We start from the raw sequence: 16,141 nt of genomic DNA on the forward strand, positions 1-16,141 counted from the left end.
GTTACTAGTATCTTTTTAGAAACCGAAAATAGCATCTCTTTCCTTGCTAGGGGGTCCTGTTCCAGGTGGCTTTGATTGATTTACTTTGCTCCTCACCACCCCCTGTGTTCAGAGGACAGAGAGGTTTCCTCCTGCTTCTCTGTTCATCCTCTAAGGTCCCTGGAGTGCAACCAGTTATCCTTTGTACCTTGTCTCCCGTCTGCTGCACTGGAGGGTTGTGTTGGATTCTTCTACCATTAGATACCCTGGGATTCTTCAAGGAATAGCTGCCTTTCTGGTCTCCTGCCACAGGCAGCCTGGTGGACAGGCTGAGGATCTGCCTCAGGGAAGGGCTTTCTGCTCCTTGCAAATAGGTGTAACTTACAGTTGGCTGCCCTGTGGGTTTGTAGTGACCAAATGCTCAGAGAACCCTTTAGAAAACTCTTGCAGGCCACGGGGCCAGCAATATGAGGGATCCGGCTACTCTGTCATGGCAGAAGAGGTTGGGATGAAAATGAAACTAGACTGGCCCTTGGCCAGCCCTGAAGACCTGGAATGGCCTCCGGCACAAGTCTTTAAAAAATAACTCTACTTAGAAAACCAACTGTTGAGCGGGCAAGCACTTGGTGAAGCATGGCGAGGGAACTGGTGGGGCCTGCTCAACTTGGGGCAGTGGGAGGACCTCAGGGAGCTGCAGGGATTAGTCATTCTGGGATTCTGACCCTGGAAAGACACCTTGCCTGGAGCAAGGGAAGGGTGGGGCCCAGGAAACTCCAGGGAGGAGGGGCGGCTCTTGGGGAATGAGCCCTGTGTCTCCAGGAATGGAAGGGCAGGCAGGGAAAGCAGAGGGAGCTTCTTAGGGCCAAGAGAGGGAGCCCTGTGTGTGATCACAGCCTTGGCCTGGCCTGGGTCCGCTCCTTCTCAACAGAGGGCCCGGTGACTCATTATTCTGATATCATCTATTTATTAAAAAAAATCATCTGTTAAGTTCTCTCTGGGGTCTAGGCCTATTGTGCAATGGTGGATTCAAAAGGGACAAGAGATGCCCCCACCTGGAGCTCACCCTTCCAGCCCTTGGTCAGCCTCATGGTCCCCGCAGGCCCTTCTTCAAGGCCCCCACCGCCTGAGGGCTGACTGTCTGCTCTGGCTGGAGGCAGTTATGGTGAGTAAGGCTCACTTTGCTGTCCAAGGTTGTGTTGATCTGTTATTTACATTTTAAAGTAAGACTTCTCTTTCATTTTAAAATCAACTGGAGCCCAGCTCAGAAGATTGAAGTGGACATTGGTGACAGAGGTGCTCAAGTAAGCACCACCCAATCAGGACCCTGTGCCTCCACCAACTCAGAGGTTCCTCCTCCTCCCTACACCTGGGCAGCCGGCACCTGACTTCGCCATAGCTGTTTCCCCTTCTGGACAGCCACAGGTACAGAAGTAGTGGCTGGCAGGGTTTAGTGTCCACTTGTGCCTGGCAAACATTAAGGATTTTGAGGCTCATCAGAGATGAGCAGGTGCCTGGGGGCCTTGCTCCTTTTCCTTGTGAGAAGGAGCAGTGAGTTCAAGCCAGTCCCTTTCACCAATTCCCTATGAACAGCTTAGGGCTGTTTTCTGCAGGCTGTGTGTGTGTGTGTGTGTGTGTGTGTGTGTGTTTCCAGCTAGACTGTGAGTTCCTGAAGGTCAGAGCTTTGTCCCACGTGCGCTATCACCCACCCTTGGAGCTCCTGACCAACAGCATGCCCAACCAGACCTCCAAATGTGTTACTTAATTGAATTGGGATGGTAAGGTGCGCACTACACCTTTTAAGAGCTTCTAATCTAATGATAGAGGCAGCTACCATAATCAACCCACAATTCCAAAGCAATAAGTTTATCCATTAGAGAAGAAAGAAGTCCATGGACCCCCAAGCCACAGGCAGACTGCGACACATGGCAGGGAAGGGACTCCAGAAGAGCCTAGTGCACTGAGAGCAAGTACATCTTTGCTGAGAAGGAAGAGGGGCAAATGTGCAGGGCCCCAGGGGGAGGCCCATGTTGGAGGCTGTCCATTGGTCAATACGGACCAATGGACAGCCTCCAACAGAGGCAAAGAGTTAGAAATGTGGGGTGCAAAAGGGAGGGCAGGGCATGCAGCAGAGGAGAGGATGGTGAGGGAGGAGGCACCAACCCGTGCAGGAAGCAGGGTGAGTGGAGTTGGGTATGTGGCTGGAGTTGCTGGGGACTGGAAGACAGGAAGGCTCAGACTCCACAGCCCTGAATGCCATGTGAAGCAATCCATGAGCAGGCTCAGACGCCATCGTGACGTCAGTGATGCTGTCGTCACCATCTAGCATCGTCCCTCTGCAAGGCCAGGCCCACCAGGGAGGAATGACCCATGGACCTTGCTTGTGAATAACTAAAACCAAGAATGGATGAGTAATCTGGTAAGGTCGCACCCAAGGTGAGTGCCAGAGTCAGGAGTCAACCCCATGCCCATACTCTGCCCGGGCACAGAGCGGGCTGCGTGTACATGCAGCCCCGTGGTGAGCTGTGTGAGGACGTCAGGGCACTGGCAGGCTAGAGAGAGCTTTTAGTTAGTTCATCTGTTTTTCCCTGAAAGTCACTATAAGTACATGGAAATGGAGTTTGGCTGTCTGTTTTTATGGGATTGAAATGCCAGGGACTTACTTTCAATACTACTCTGTGACACCTCGAGGAATGGCTCCTTCTGAGGTTGAGTTCGTGTTTATTAAAGGACTAGACCTCACTGTCACCCCAAGACTCCAACAGTGGAGTGTATTTACCGTCATCATTATTAGCACTATTACTGCCACAGCTACTTTTGTTCTGGATTTTTCAGAGGAGGAAACCAAGACCCAAAGAAGTTAAGAACATTTCCTTCCAAGGGAACTACAGCCAATTAGCCATCACTCAAAGTCACTTCAGTGAATTGAGTGAATGAATGAGGTTCAAGAACCTGCCATCCGGGAGCAAGGAGGGGTGTCTACCAGACAGACATGCTGCTGAAGCGAATCAGGAGGTGGGAAACATTCTCTCTCCCCAGCACACTGTTGACCTGGGGGTGGCCTCAGGGGAGCATAGACTTGGTTGGGGTTGGATGCAAATTAATTTTTCTTCTGCCAATGTAGACATTTGTCCTTCTTTGACCTTCAGGGTTGTGGTCCTACAGGGAGTTTCCTGAGAGCAAGGGGTATCCCTAGGTCACTTCCACAGGGGTGTGGGGCTTGCAGCTCTGGGGACCCAGGGACCATGGCCACCCCTCCTTCCTGGGTCCCCGAGCCTGAAGCTTCTGTTTGCTACATGCCTTGGGCCTCTCAGCCTGAGCCAAGTCATGACCAGGCAGGTATGGGCAGGCTTGCCCTGTGACCCCCAACTTAGCCAGGAGCAAAGAGGACTTGCAGAGGGGCTGGCCCAGAGGAGTTGGCCTCTGTCGTCATTCTGCCTAAAGTACATCCCGTGTAGCCAGGAACTGTCAGAGTGAGTCAGTGGCCAACCATGAGAAACCTCGGCCTTCCACTGTATTTCCACAGCACCATCTGGAAGGGCGGAGCCTCCCACACTGGGGCCTCTTTCCAAGACCTGACTGCCTAATTTGGAAGCTCCCAAAGAGTTTGTTGGCTTTTGTGTGCATGTGATCTCTAAGACCGTTTGCTAAAAACTTGAATGGATCATCTACTTCTAACTCCACTTATTCACCTTCCATTTGAGTCCCTGAAAACCACATTCCATCAAACCAACCTCCCTTGATGCTCTCGCCCAGCATAGTCACTCCCCCTTGCAATATATGCATGTGGTGAAGGGACTGTAGAAATGAATCTTTCCCCAGCAAAATTTTCTAAGCATCTGACCCCATAAAGAGCAGCCAGGCAGTCAGCGAGTAGAAACCATCTTTGGTCATCGCTGGAAAGGTAAAGGATTACTAAAAGAGGGCCAGCTGATTCAGATCACAGCCTCTAGGCTGGGAGTAGAAAGAGCCTGCTCAGTCCTTGCCCTCTACCCCGAGGGAAGACACAGCCTTCAGTCATAGCTGCCAGTCCATTTTCTCCTGGACCAAGTTTGTACAAGTTCTCAGCTTAGAAGTCAAGAAGGATGAAATCTTATGTGTGAATCACTTGAAAAGCCCCCTCCCCTGCCCCGTGCGCACAGCAGCCCTGGGCCGAGCTGCAAGGAGCCTGCTTCAGGTAGGAGGACACGTTCCCACTGGAATTCAATAAGCTGTCAGCGTTGCTGCCTGAGTCAGGCTGAGTCACCGTCTCCTGCAAATGGGCATGGGGCTGCGAGCCTGCCGGATTCATAGGGCTGGATAAGCTGCCAGACGACCAACATGGAAGCTTCCAGAACCCTTCCTCAACCACACATGTCTTTACATGAAAACATGGTCAGGATCTAGTGGGCGTGTCCCTGTCTGCACCTCTTGCATATGGGTAGGTTCCTCTGGATCCCAAGCCACCGAGGGGCAGGGGCTCTGCAGTGCCTTCCTTCTCTCTGTGTTCATGCCCACGTTCATGAGCCAGGTGAGAGGGCAGGACCCGTGTGGTGCCCCAGGAGGAGGTGCTGGTATTCCTCCTGTTCTTTAGAAGAGGGGAAGGGGTTGCCGGTACAGCGAGAGCCTAGACTCCATCCCAGAGAGACCACCAGGAGCCCCAGCTCCACTGCTGCAGGCACCTCTTCTCAGGATGCGAGTCCCCATGTTTGTTCTCAGCACAGAGAGCCAAGTGCGGGCTCAGAAAAGGTGAGGTGTGTCCTTCCATCTGCACAGCAGCTTGTACACAGCAGTGCGGGACATACCGTGGGTGGCAAGACAACTGGCTGCAGGATTCCCCCGCCCTGTTCCCCCAGTCGCTTGGATGGGCAGGCCCCAGGTGTTGGTTCTGTTGTTGGTGCTATTCTTAATTTCCTCCAACTCCATCATTCACTTTCCGGAATCCTCTAGCCCTCATTGCAGTTTTGTATTTGCAGATTCAATCTATTAAACCATTCAAAGGGGAAAGAAATATTTCAGCGAAAAGGGATAGAGAAACTAACCAGAAGCTGGTTCCTCTTCAAATTCCTGCAAATTCTGAAAATGAACGCTGACACCTAAGAGTAAAAATGCAACTCGGATTTGTCCCCACCGCTTAGAAGGTATATGATGGAAATGCCACATGCTTGTCAGACTCGGGAGAGGGTGGCCAAACAGGCAGATGGACAGCGTTCAAGGGGGAAAAGGATGAAATCAGATGCTCTCTAAACAAAGGAGCAGTGCCAGCTGTCAGAACTCGGCTGTTTCATTCACACATCTGACAAACCTCAGGTAGAGAGGAGACGACGACCCCTGAGTGATGACCTCGCTCAGATCAGAAACCAGTGATTGCTCACCTAAGCGGCTAGTGACGTCAGGCGGGTCCACCCGTAGTGGGCTTCCCAGCGCACCACGCCGGCCTGCTTCTGCTCTGCGTGCCTTTGTCTCTCTCTCCCGTTTCCCTACAAAACCAAATATACTCTCTCTCTCCCAGCTTCACAAAGGGAGAACGATTCCAAGAGGAAATCACTTCACAGCAAGTGAGCCCTGGGAAGAATTAAAGACCAAGGAGCCCTGGTAATGAGATTAAGGGAAAAATGCTTTTGTGCATCCAACTCAGACCCATCCTCATCCTTGAGAGGAGCCAAAACAAGCACGGGCATTGTTTTGGGAAGGAAAAGGTTAACAAGCTATGAAAACAAAATTAGAGATATTTTCAAAGTGTGACCCTCAGCAGAATGAGCGCAAGGCAACCGTGGCCTCTGACAGACATTTGTCCTCAGCCAGGGTGCTCCGGAGGCTCCAGGGAGAGGGCTGCGCTCCACCCAGCCCAGCTGTGTCCACCAGGCAGAGGCGAGAAGCCTGTGGGTGTGGGGGAAAGGGTGCCCATCTCCTCTGCCCTTCTTAGAAGTGAGCTTAGGGAACATTTTGTGGAACATGTGGAGCCTGCAGCAGACATGGCCATCGTTCCTCTGGCAAAACACTAGTCTGGAAAAGGAAACTCCAAGCTCGTTCCAGACTTGGTCTCATAATAGCCTGTGCCTCAGTTCATCACTAACGTTCACTGGGCACGTACTATGTCCCAGGGTGAGGGCTTCCTACTGTTGCCTTGTCTTGAAGGGACTCACTGAGGAAACACACACAGAGGCATTGACCACGGTAGCACGTCCTGTGTGTGTAGGAGATGCTACTGAAGGTCACAGCTGGCACCAAACAACAAGAAATAACAGGGCATTTCCTTGCCACTCAGCCCCCAGAAGGGCCCAGGCCACCTTTAATTCAAGGCAGACACACTCTGGGCACTTACGCATGGTTGCTGTTGGGAGTCCCAGGTGCAGTCTTAGAACAGAATCAAGAGCCCGTGCATGAAAGAAGCACAGCAGAAATCCAGGTTGATATCCATCTCTGTTCCCCTAATGAAGTTTACACCTAAAATCTTAATAGTTATTATCTTTTATAGATATTCTAAAATATTTCCTGCATTCTAAATACATCCAGGGGGCTGGGGCTGGGGCTGGGGCTCAGCCGTGGAGCGCTTGCCTAGCATGCCCTAGGTCCAGAACCACAGAACTAAATAAATAGATACTTCCAAGGGCCTGCTTGCCACTTCCGCCCAGCAAATAAACGTCTCAAACTTGTGTGTCCCCAACTGAGCCCTTCATCCCCTCAGGTACCACCCACAGCCTTCCTTTCTCTCTTCCTTTCTCAAGCCTGTGGCCTTCCTCTTGGGCCAGGGTGGTCTCTCTGCTCCCTCCCTGGTCTGCGTTTGTTTATCCAGGGCACTCCTCCCTCGTCTTCCACGAAGTGAGGATCTTTGTTTCATTTATTGATGTGTCCCTAGCCCAGAACAGTGCCTAGCACATAGTAGGTCCTCAATAATTATTTGTCAGATGTATCACTGGCTCCAGGAGTTGGTGTGTGGTGTTAGAAAGTGCATAGGTTTGACATTAGGTGACCAGGGCTCAGGTCTGGCCCCATTGTTTGCTAGCTGTGGGACCTTGGGCAAATCACTTTAGCCCTTTGAACTGGTTGGATAAAATTGTGACTGGGGAAGCTAAGATAGCACCTGACATATGCAAATGGCTAAAGGCAGTTAGTGGCATTGCCATCACCACTGTATATGCCACTATCTGCTGTCACTCAGCAACCAGCCGGAGATCCTCAAGTCGGACCTTAGACTAAGGCCGGGGTGAATGATCTTTGGCACCTGCTGAGTTTCCCTCCTGCCTGTCCCTGTTGCTGTTTAGTAAGAGGGAGGTGGAGAGAAGTTCTGTTGTTGCCAGGGCAGTAATCTGCTCCTCAACACTGAGCCTGACCCCCACATCCCCCATACCTTGAGCAGGTCAGGGCTGACAGAGGAGAATGGCTCCTTCCCTCTCCTTCCTCAGCTGGTTGGAACCAGCCTTAGCCGGCAGCATTGCTCAGGAGGTGGAGGGCCTGGCTTTGGAGTCTCAGCTCTGCTCCTGCTGATGAGTGGCTTTGGGCACATCCCTTGGGAAGCTTACTGCCCCGTCTGTGCGATGGACACCACGACACCTTTCTCAGGGGGATCCTGTGAGAAGCAGAAAATGAGCTGCAGGTGTCATTAAACAGGGTTGGCCTGAAGCGCGCAGGCTGGGGAGGCGCTCCTTCCTGGAGGTGCATTTGGACAGCCCCTCGGTTAACTGGGTGACAAGGCTCTCCCTCAGGTGGCTAAGACCCATGGCCACAGGAAGGGTGGCCCATCTCCTCCCTGCCTCCTCTCCCACCCCCTTAAACTTGACCGGACTCTGGGCAGGACAGAGCAGCTTTGCCTTCCCCAGCTTATCTCGCCCCATATAGTTGTCAGCTGGAGGGGAAGACACAAAACAAAGAGAGGAGCCCGGGGACTCTGAGGCCAAAGTGCAATAACTGCAGGAAGTATGGGGCAAGGGCAACAGGGAGCAGAGTGGAGTAGTGTGTGCCAGGCGCACGCACCCACCCTCCTGCTGTACCTCAGCAAGGTGGGCTTGGCGGGGCTCTGGGTGATGGGAGGGGTGAGTGTGAATGAGATGACAGGAAGACATCTTCCGTTTTGAAGTATTCAGGTTCTAGACCTGTTCCATCTGCTGAATACACAAGGGTACAGCCAGGGCCACAGCCAGGGCCAGGGCGGGTGAAACACACCTGTAAGAGAAGGAGAAAATGCTTCCAGAAACAGGAAGCCCAGGCCCAGGCTCCCTTTTTTTTTTTTGCAATGCTTCTCTGCAATTCTTTGTACCCCCCCCCCCAAACGGGTCCATCACTAGAGTGTGTCTCCATGGCAACAGGCTCAGTGGGGAAGCCAGGCGGCATTACCCAGAATTCACATCTGTGCTTGTTTCTCTCCCCTCCCTGTAGCTGCAAATGGAAAGCAGCTCTTCAGTGACACCACCCCGCAGCTGCCGGTTCCTGGAAGAGAGGAAGGGGAGGTTTCTTTCTGGGGTTATTTTCCCACAGAGTTCTGTCTTCCCCACCCACAGCCTGTTGTCCTCACGTAGGGCTGGAAGGAGCAGCCCCTAAGGCCCAGGCTGAGCCCCAGCCTCTCCTGGGAGGCCTGGGGACTCCCTGTCACATCTGACTTTTGCTTCAGGAGAAGTTCTTCACAGGCTGAGGGAGTAGCCTTCAGGCTTCCATAGATACCTGACTTCAGGGGGGTCAGGCAGGTGGGGTGAGTGCCAGGTGAGGCAAGAGCAGAGCTGTCGGTCCCTGCTGCCAAGTGCCCACTGTCTTTCCTTCAAGGTCCCTTTTCTCTTGCCTCTTTTCTTTTATCCTATCTTGGTTTCAAGTCCTCTTCCTGCCTTCCATATCAAGACCCACAGCAAGGGGCAACAGGCAGCCAAGGCCAGGGGAGTGTTAGGGCATGTTCGGCGGCCACTGTGGGGAAGGGCTGTTCTCTCCCTTGGTCTCCCCCAGCTCTGCTTCCAGGGTGTTCCATGAAGCTACAAACAGTGGAAAGCAAACCTGCTCACCTCCCTATGATGCTTTCTGTCCTGTGAGAGGAGCATCCCAATATCCTGGTTTCTGCAGCAGAGCCACTCACACTGGACCTTAATAGAAGTTACTTGTCGATGCTTCCCACACCTGCACAGGACAGGGTGTCACCACAGGGACAGGCTTCCTAGGGGAATAGTTAGTTTGCCCAGAGCTTGGATTATTTCATGTTTCTTTCACTTCATGTTCTCTCTTCTTTGTTTAAATAATATCTGTCTTTATTTTTTAATAAGCAATCAATTTATAGTATCAAAAGTTTGAAATTCTAAAGAATTTATTATGAAAAATCTCCCCATTCTCATACCCTCTTAAGAGTCAACCCACATAATCAGTTTACATCAGAGATGTTTAATGTATTTACAAACAAAGGTACAGACATATTTTTTTTTTACCTTTTAATGTTGATTCCTAAAAGTAGGAGTTGGGGTTTGGAAGGTCTGTGCCGTAAATGCACCCTGCCCTCTTTTGGATCCAATCCAACCTGAATAACAGTGAAGTCTCCCTTGGCTCCAATATCTGCATTTAGACCAATAAATTCCTGAGTCACAACAGTCCTCCCTAGTTTGCTTTTCATTTCAAGGGTCGCCTTCCCTTGGGTGACCTGGAAGGGACACAGAAAGCCAGGCTGCGTCGCTCCTTTCTACCTGGCAGAGCAGGTGCAGTTGGCAGGAAAGGCAAAGTGACAATCGCAGCCCCAGAGGCTCATCTGAGAACTAGGATCCCTCTGAGGACACTGCCCAGCCTTGTCCTGAGGACAGAGGGCCGCCGGGAGAGTGCTGGTCACCTTCTTGTGCTGTGCAGCCTCTTGCCTCCAGGGGAGGAGAGTCCCAGGCGAGGGGGCCCAGTGTTCTCTGGCAGCACTCAGAGCAGCGGCACCCACATGGCCATCCTGCGGGGAGGGAAGCTGCTGGCAAAGGGCTTCTTTTCCAGGATTTCTGCTGGCCAGCAGAAGAGAGACCTGGACAGGCCTAACCCTCTCTAACCAACTCTATTGGGATTTTAGTCAAAGCTGCTCAAACGGCTCTTGTGGGCAGACAGGGCCTGAGCCAGGCAGTCAGGAACACCACCGAGCATTCCCTGGGCACAGAGCACAGAGCTCAGGAAAGGGGAACTGGAAATAAGAGCTGGACAGTTCAGTTCTGCCCCTGAGGGAGCTGAGGAAGACAGAAAAGATAGACTTGGCTGGAAGAGACTCCAAAGTCCACTAACAAACCAGGACAACTGACCACAAGGGGCAGGGCCAAGACCAGCTCCCTCTCCCGATTGTCCTGGGGAAAGGGAAAAAGACGGGCATCCAACAGGCCTCCGCGACACCAGGCGCTGTCTGACGGAGGCACTCAAGGCAGAGGGGTCAGGCTTTGCAGATGTAGGCCTGGCTGGTGCCCAGCACGGGAATATTGGCTAAGCCAGGAGGGTCCTTGTAGCAAGTGCTGTCCCTGGAGCCACCGTGTGGGAAGAGAGCTAGGATGAGGAGCTGGGAGATGGATTCTGAGGTCAGCAGCAGCCAGGGAGGAGCCAAGGGCCCTGCACCCGAGCTGCATGGGCTTCTTTTCCAGGAGTTCTGCTGGCCAGCAGCAGGCCACTTAAGACAGACAATGCCTGGAGTCCTGGATAGCTGGCTGGGTGCATCCCCAGAGGTGAATTTAGATACCAGAATGAGGTGGCTCTGCTTCTTGCTCACCACTGCTATCACTGGCACCTGGACTGGCTGCTGTCACCCTCCCTGCACAGCCACAGCAGCCTCTTCACTGACCGTCTGTCTGTCTGTACCCGACAGCCTTGCCTCAGTCCAGCAGCTAATCTAAGTCCCCAGCTGCGCTGGCTCCAGTGGCAACCTCCCAAGGGCTCCTGTCTTGCTCATGAACCCTTGGCGACCTGGACCCAGACACCCTCCCCACCACCCCATGTCACTTCCAGGTCAATGGACTCCCCCTGGTCCTCAATAGCACGGTGCTGATCTGTCCAGGGTTCATGCTGGCGGTGCCCTCTGTCTGTAGGACCTGACCTCTATGCTTCACTCTGCCTCATCCTTAAAGCATGTTCACCTTCAAATTCATTAAATTTCTTGGAATGTTCATCGCTTTGTCTTCCTGTAATATGAGTTCCGTGGCACAGTGTTGGGGTTACTCTGTCCATGGATGAACCCGGGTACCTAGAACAGTGAGTGGCTCCCAGGAGGGTTGAGTGGGGGGTGGGGGATCCTTCTATTACTATACGCCCCGGCCATGGCGACCCACACAAGTTCATCTTGATTGCCTGCTGCATGCGGGGCTCTGCAGGGGACAGTCTCCCATCTCCACACATAACTGTGAGGCAGTTACTGTTCTTGCTTTACATACGAAGAGTCTGAGGCTCAAGGAAGTCCAGTCCCTTGGACCAGGACCTCTGAGTTAGACAGAGGCGAAGGATGAACATGGACCAGGCCGTTCAGTCTCAGAGCCTGGGGTCCTCCCAGCACAGTGTCTCTGCCTTCTGCTGGATGTAGTTTGGTGATGGGGTACTCCAGGGAGAGAACATGGGGGAGGATACTGCCTGGGCCCATTGATGGGGACCTCCAGTGGACCACACGCTGAACAGAAAGGGACCTTGCCAAGGCAGTGACTACAGCATCCTGAGTGACAACAGCAGCCAGGTCCCACCAAAGCCATTGTCACAGCCCTCCCCCTTGCTGGGGTCATGGATGTACCTCCTAACTAGTCTCCCTTGCTGCCACGGACTCTACCTTATATACCTCCATGTAACAAAGTGATATATGAAAATTAGAAACAAAATCAACTCTGCCCCTTCTTATTAAAGCTCTCTAACAGTTTCCCGTCCAGTTAGAGCAACTTCTGACAGTCCTCAGTCTCCGGCCCTGCCTTCTGCTCACCTCCGTCTTCGTTGGCCCTCTCCTCCTGCCCTCTCCCCGTCCTGGCTCCCACACATGAACTCCGTGGCACAGTGTTGGGGTTACTCTGTCCATGCCAGGAGCTTCCTGCCCTGGGGCCTTGGCCAGCTGCTCCCTTCTCCTGGAATGTGGCTGCTGGGTCTTGCAGAGCTGGCCCCTCTTCCACCCAAGCTCAAAGTTCACCTCCGCAGAGGAGCCTTCACAGACTGCCCGGGGGCCCTCTCCTATCCTGTTGGTTCTCGGCCAAGTGTTTGTCACTGTGTGCTACTTCTGTTTACTTCTGTGGATCTTTATTTGTTCATCATCTCTGCCCACGAGGTTTCGCTCTCTGGAAAGCAGGCTCTGTCCGTGTTCGCAGTGGTCTCCATGTGTGCAGGAGGTCCCGGGAGGGGCTGGTGTTGTATAGAGCCTGTCCAGCCAGCCAGGGAATTCCAGCTGAAGGAGCTGCCAGCCATGTGGGCACAGGGAGAGCTGGGTGCTGCAGGCAGGTCGTCCTTGGTGATCGGTGACCAGCACAGCACTGCATCCATGTTGGCCACGTCCTGTGGAATGTCTGAGGTCACAGTTGAAGAAGCTTGATTATCACAAGTGGGCCTGGAAATGGAAGAGAAAGCCTGGGAGGTCAAGAACCAGAAAGATTTGGAGAATAGAAAGTAGTGAGGTGCCAGAGTGGGAGGAGAGAAAAAGGAGAGGCGTGGGCTGGTGCTGCCAGCCGTCTGCACACAGTGGGGAGGCTGGTGGGTCCAGTTCCTCCAAAGCCTCAACACATACCCTGCGCCACTTCAGGAGTCATGGAAAGAATGTGTCTCCATTTAAATTCAAAATTACCATCTATGCTGTGGGTTTTCTAACTTTGTGATTGTTGATCTTAATTACCAGTTGGGTTTTTAAATGTTTTGTGAGTTCTAATGAATCATGCAGATATAGATATATACAAATGGGCCAGTGCTTGTGTTTATTTGCAATCGGGGATGCCAGAAAGAGTGACCGTTGGGTGTTTGTTGCTTGTTATCCATCGGGGCCGCAGGCCTGGGTCCCTGTGAAAGCCTGGGTCAGCGCAGGAGTCGTGGCTGGCTGTTAGGGGTGACTCCTGTCCTTTTCAGGGTTTTCTCTGCCCCTGCTATTATTGCTGCTTTACTCCTCGATGGTGAAAGAATCGGATCAACAAAGGAACCCAAGGATTTACTTGGTGGGTCTTCTCGTCTTTGTCATTACCCATGGTCTGGTCAGAGCCTGGTCTGATTTGGAGACCTGGAGGGTGGGCGGGGCTCTGTTTGTTTCTGGTGGTTCCTTCTGTTCTGGCTTTCTGGCAGTTTGGTTTTGAACCTCAGAATCAGCATGTGGTAAGGACTGCTTGACTGAAATGATGCCTAGGGAGCATTCTGAAAAGTGCAAGGCCTGTGAGCTGGAGGTAGCTAAGCTGCTGTCCCCTTCTTCCAGGCTGCCACCAGCTCCGGTTCTAACGCACTTCTCCCTGGCCTTGTGCAGATCCTGGGCTTTCCTGACCATCTATCTCCCCAGGGAGCACTGAGATTCCCCCAAGCAGCCACAGGGCCCTCTGGGGCCTGCAGTGTAATGAAGGAAGGTTGCCCCTGGAGGGAGCAGAGAAGCTTTGTCTGAGGGGATGTGTCTTCTGCTCCAGGCCCACTCTCCCCGGCATAAAGCACATTGCCCTGGCCGGAATGGGCCTCCCTCCCTCCCAGCTAGACCCAGGTACCCGGATCGATCTCAGCTGATGCACAGGTATCTACAAGTGCCCTTAAGTGGGGCTGAAACATATCTTTGGACTTGTTCCCTGGAAGCTGGAGAGGACCATCTCTGAGTTGATGTACCATGGAGACCCCTCCCAAGCCCCTCACTGCCTTGGTGAGATGAGTCTCAGGAGAAGCACAGTCTATCCTGCAGCCAGGCTAAACAGACCTGCTGAGAGCTGTGCAGGCCACATGCTAGACGTCCCTGGGGCATTATGGATAAGGACCACTGGCCTTGTGAACCGCACTGGCAGATCTGGGCAGGTGTCCCCACATGGAGACTCAGTACTTTTCTCCTTCATCATTTGTCATAGTTACATAGAATTATCTCAAAGAATAAAGACATGCAGTCTCTGTCACTTGACCCTACTAGACTAACCTCTCTAAGGTCACCTTCCTCTCTGTCTTTGCGTATAGATAATGTTCAATAAATGTGTGTGATTGGAGAATACCTCTGCAGCAAAGGCCAGTCTGTGGCTTGCTTTGGAGCCCTGTCACCTGCCTCTCCTAAATGCCAGCAGATGTGACCCAGACACTAAGCTGACTCATAGCTTAGGAAATGGGAGTCTGGGCCCGATACTGACAGTCAGTGACAGGCTGGGCATCTTACAGCCTGCCCATCTAACCTGCCCAAGGGCGTCCCGAGAGCAGGCAGAAGGGGGCATGCCAGGGTTGAATAGATTGCTTTTAGTCTTTTTACTTGAAATTTCCTGCAGTTTTACGTTTTTTTTTTTTTGTCTGGGGAATTGTAGATTATGTATGTTTGCCTTTTCCTGATTATATACAGTATCATTTGGCTAAAAATTTATATGCCAGCCACAAGGATATTTTTTGACTAAATATTAGAGACTTTTCTCACAGTCTTAAAAAACAGAGCACAGTCCCCACCTAGGCCATCTGCTGCTTTTGTACATGAGAGGTGTAAAGGGTCATGCCGCTGCAGCCGACGCCACAGTTAGCAGGACCAAACGTTCCAGATCTGGGCTGTGACTTGACAGCAGGACCTTGCAGGTCACTTTCTGACCTCTGTGGGCCCTTTCCTCGCAGGGACTGTGATCGGAAGCCTGAGTGCCTTGTAGGGTAGCAGTTGCTCAGGCAGGTCCCCGTGGCCCTGGGAACTGCAGTCTCAGCACCTGAGATTCAGCTGGGTTTGTCTGAGAAGCCAAGGTTTGGAGCCCACCTCATGGACTTCCATGAGCTCTGCCCACGTGGTGGAGCCCTGACTGTTAGTGGTGAGGGATATTTTTAGTCCCTTCAACAAGGCTCTTGTGTTCTTCTAGGCCCTACAAGAATACCAGGGGCACCCGAAATGCAGCCCCTGTCCTCAAAAAGCTCACACTCTGGTGCACACAGGCCATGTGCTTGAGAGCGAGGCACTTTGGCTCGACAGTGTCCTGCAGTGCGCAGAGGCCCTGGGTCAGCAGGGAAGGTGGGGGAGGCTTGCCCCTTCTCTAGCAGACTTTGTGCTTGCCCCCTTGGAATGGTACCACCATTCATCACCACAGGGTTTGGCAGTTTTAAAAGTTTTCCCTGTAGTCCTCACTTGATTGTGGAATCATCAAATTCTTTGAAGATGCTGTCTGCTAAAATGGTGAAGCAGAGACAATCAAAAAGCCCAAAGTACTCCAGGTTATCCAGGAGCTTGAGAACCCAGCCTGTGGCCAGCAAGAAGAGCAGCCAGGCCCTAGAGCCCAAACAGTGACCCTAATAATTAGTGGAGGTCCTCTGCAGGCAGGTAAGGGTCCCATCCAAGGATGGCCTGGTGGAAGTGTTGTGTGTGATCTCAGCACAGACCCATGCTCCAGGACTCCCTCCCTGGCAAGGAAGGACACTCCTGCCTTCACAAACACCTGCCTGAGGAACTACCAAAGGGCCCGGAGGCAGCCTGATAATCTGTGTGGACACAAGATATGTTGCCACTGGCATTCCAGGTTGGGCATATTCTGGGAAGGAGGCAGGGCCTGGGACAGTTTCAAGTGGCTCCTTTGGGAGAGCTGGCCCTCAGGCCCTGCAGGAGAACTCTAGAGATGCAGGTCTGAGGTCCACTACTGCCACCTGTAATAATCTTGAACAAGTCAGCCGATTTGAATGGCCTTGGCATCCCTGTGGCTTTCCTGGGCATTGTACCTGTGGCTTTGCACACAAAGGTACAGTGGGGGAGGGGCACTCATGGAACAAGTCATTGGGATTAAAAGTGATGACTTTATTGACTAATTGTGTGGGTGCAGGTGGCACCATGCTGAATAGGGCCACCCAGAGACCCATACATGTGTGCATCAGCTGACTGCCTGGTGACCACATATACCGGGAAGATGCAAGATTCAGCATGTTGAATCCTGAGCACTCAAACATTAATGCAAACCTATGAGTCTCTTAAAAACCCTTGAAGCTGGCTCCTCCATGACAGCTCTTCAAGCCACCCCGGCTGGAAACAGTTGCAGTGGACTTCCTAATGCCAGGTGATTTTGCAAGTCCCAAAATACCGATTTGGGCATGACATGGCAAAGACCTGCCGCCGCCTGAACTAGCCTCCAAACTC

This window comes from Marmota monax, unplaced genomic scaffold (assembly GCF_021218885.2).
Source record: "Marmota monax isolate L192 unplaced genomic scaffold, Marmota_monax_Labrador192_F-V1.1 WCK01_AAM20220418_F8-fsc00071, whole genome shotgun sequence".
Lineage (NCBI taxonomy): Eukaryota > Metazoa > Chordata > Mammalia > Rodentia > Sciuridae > Marmota > Marmota monax.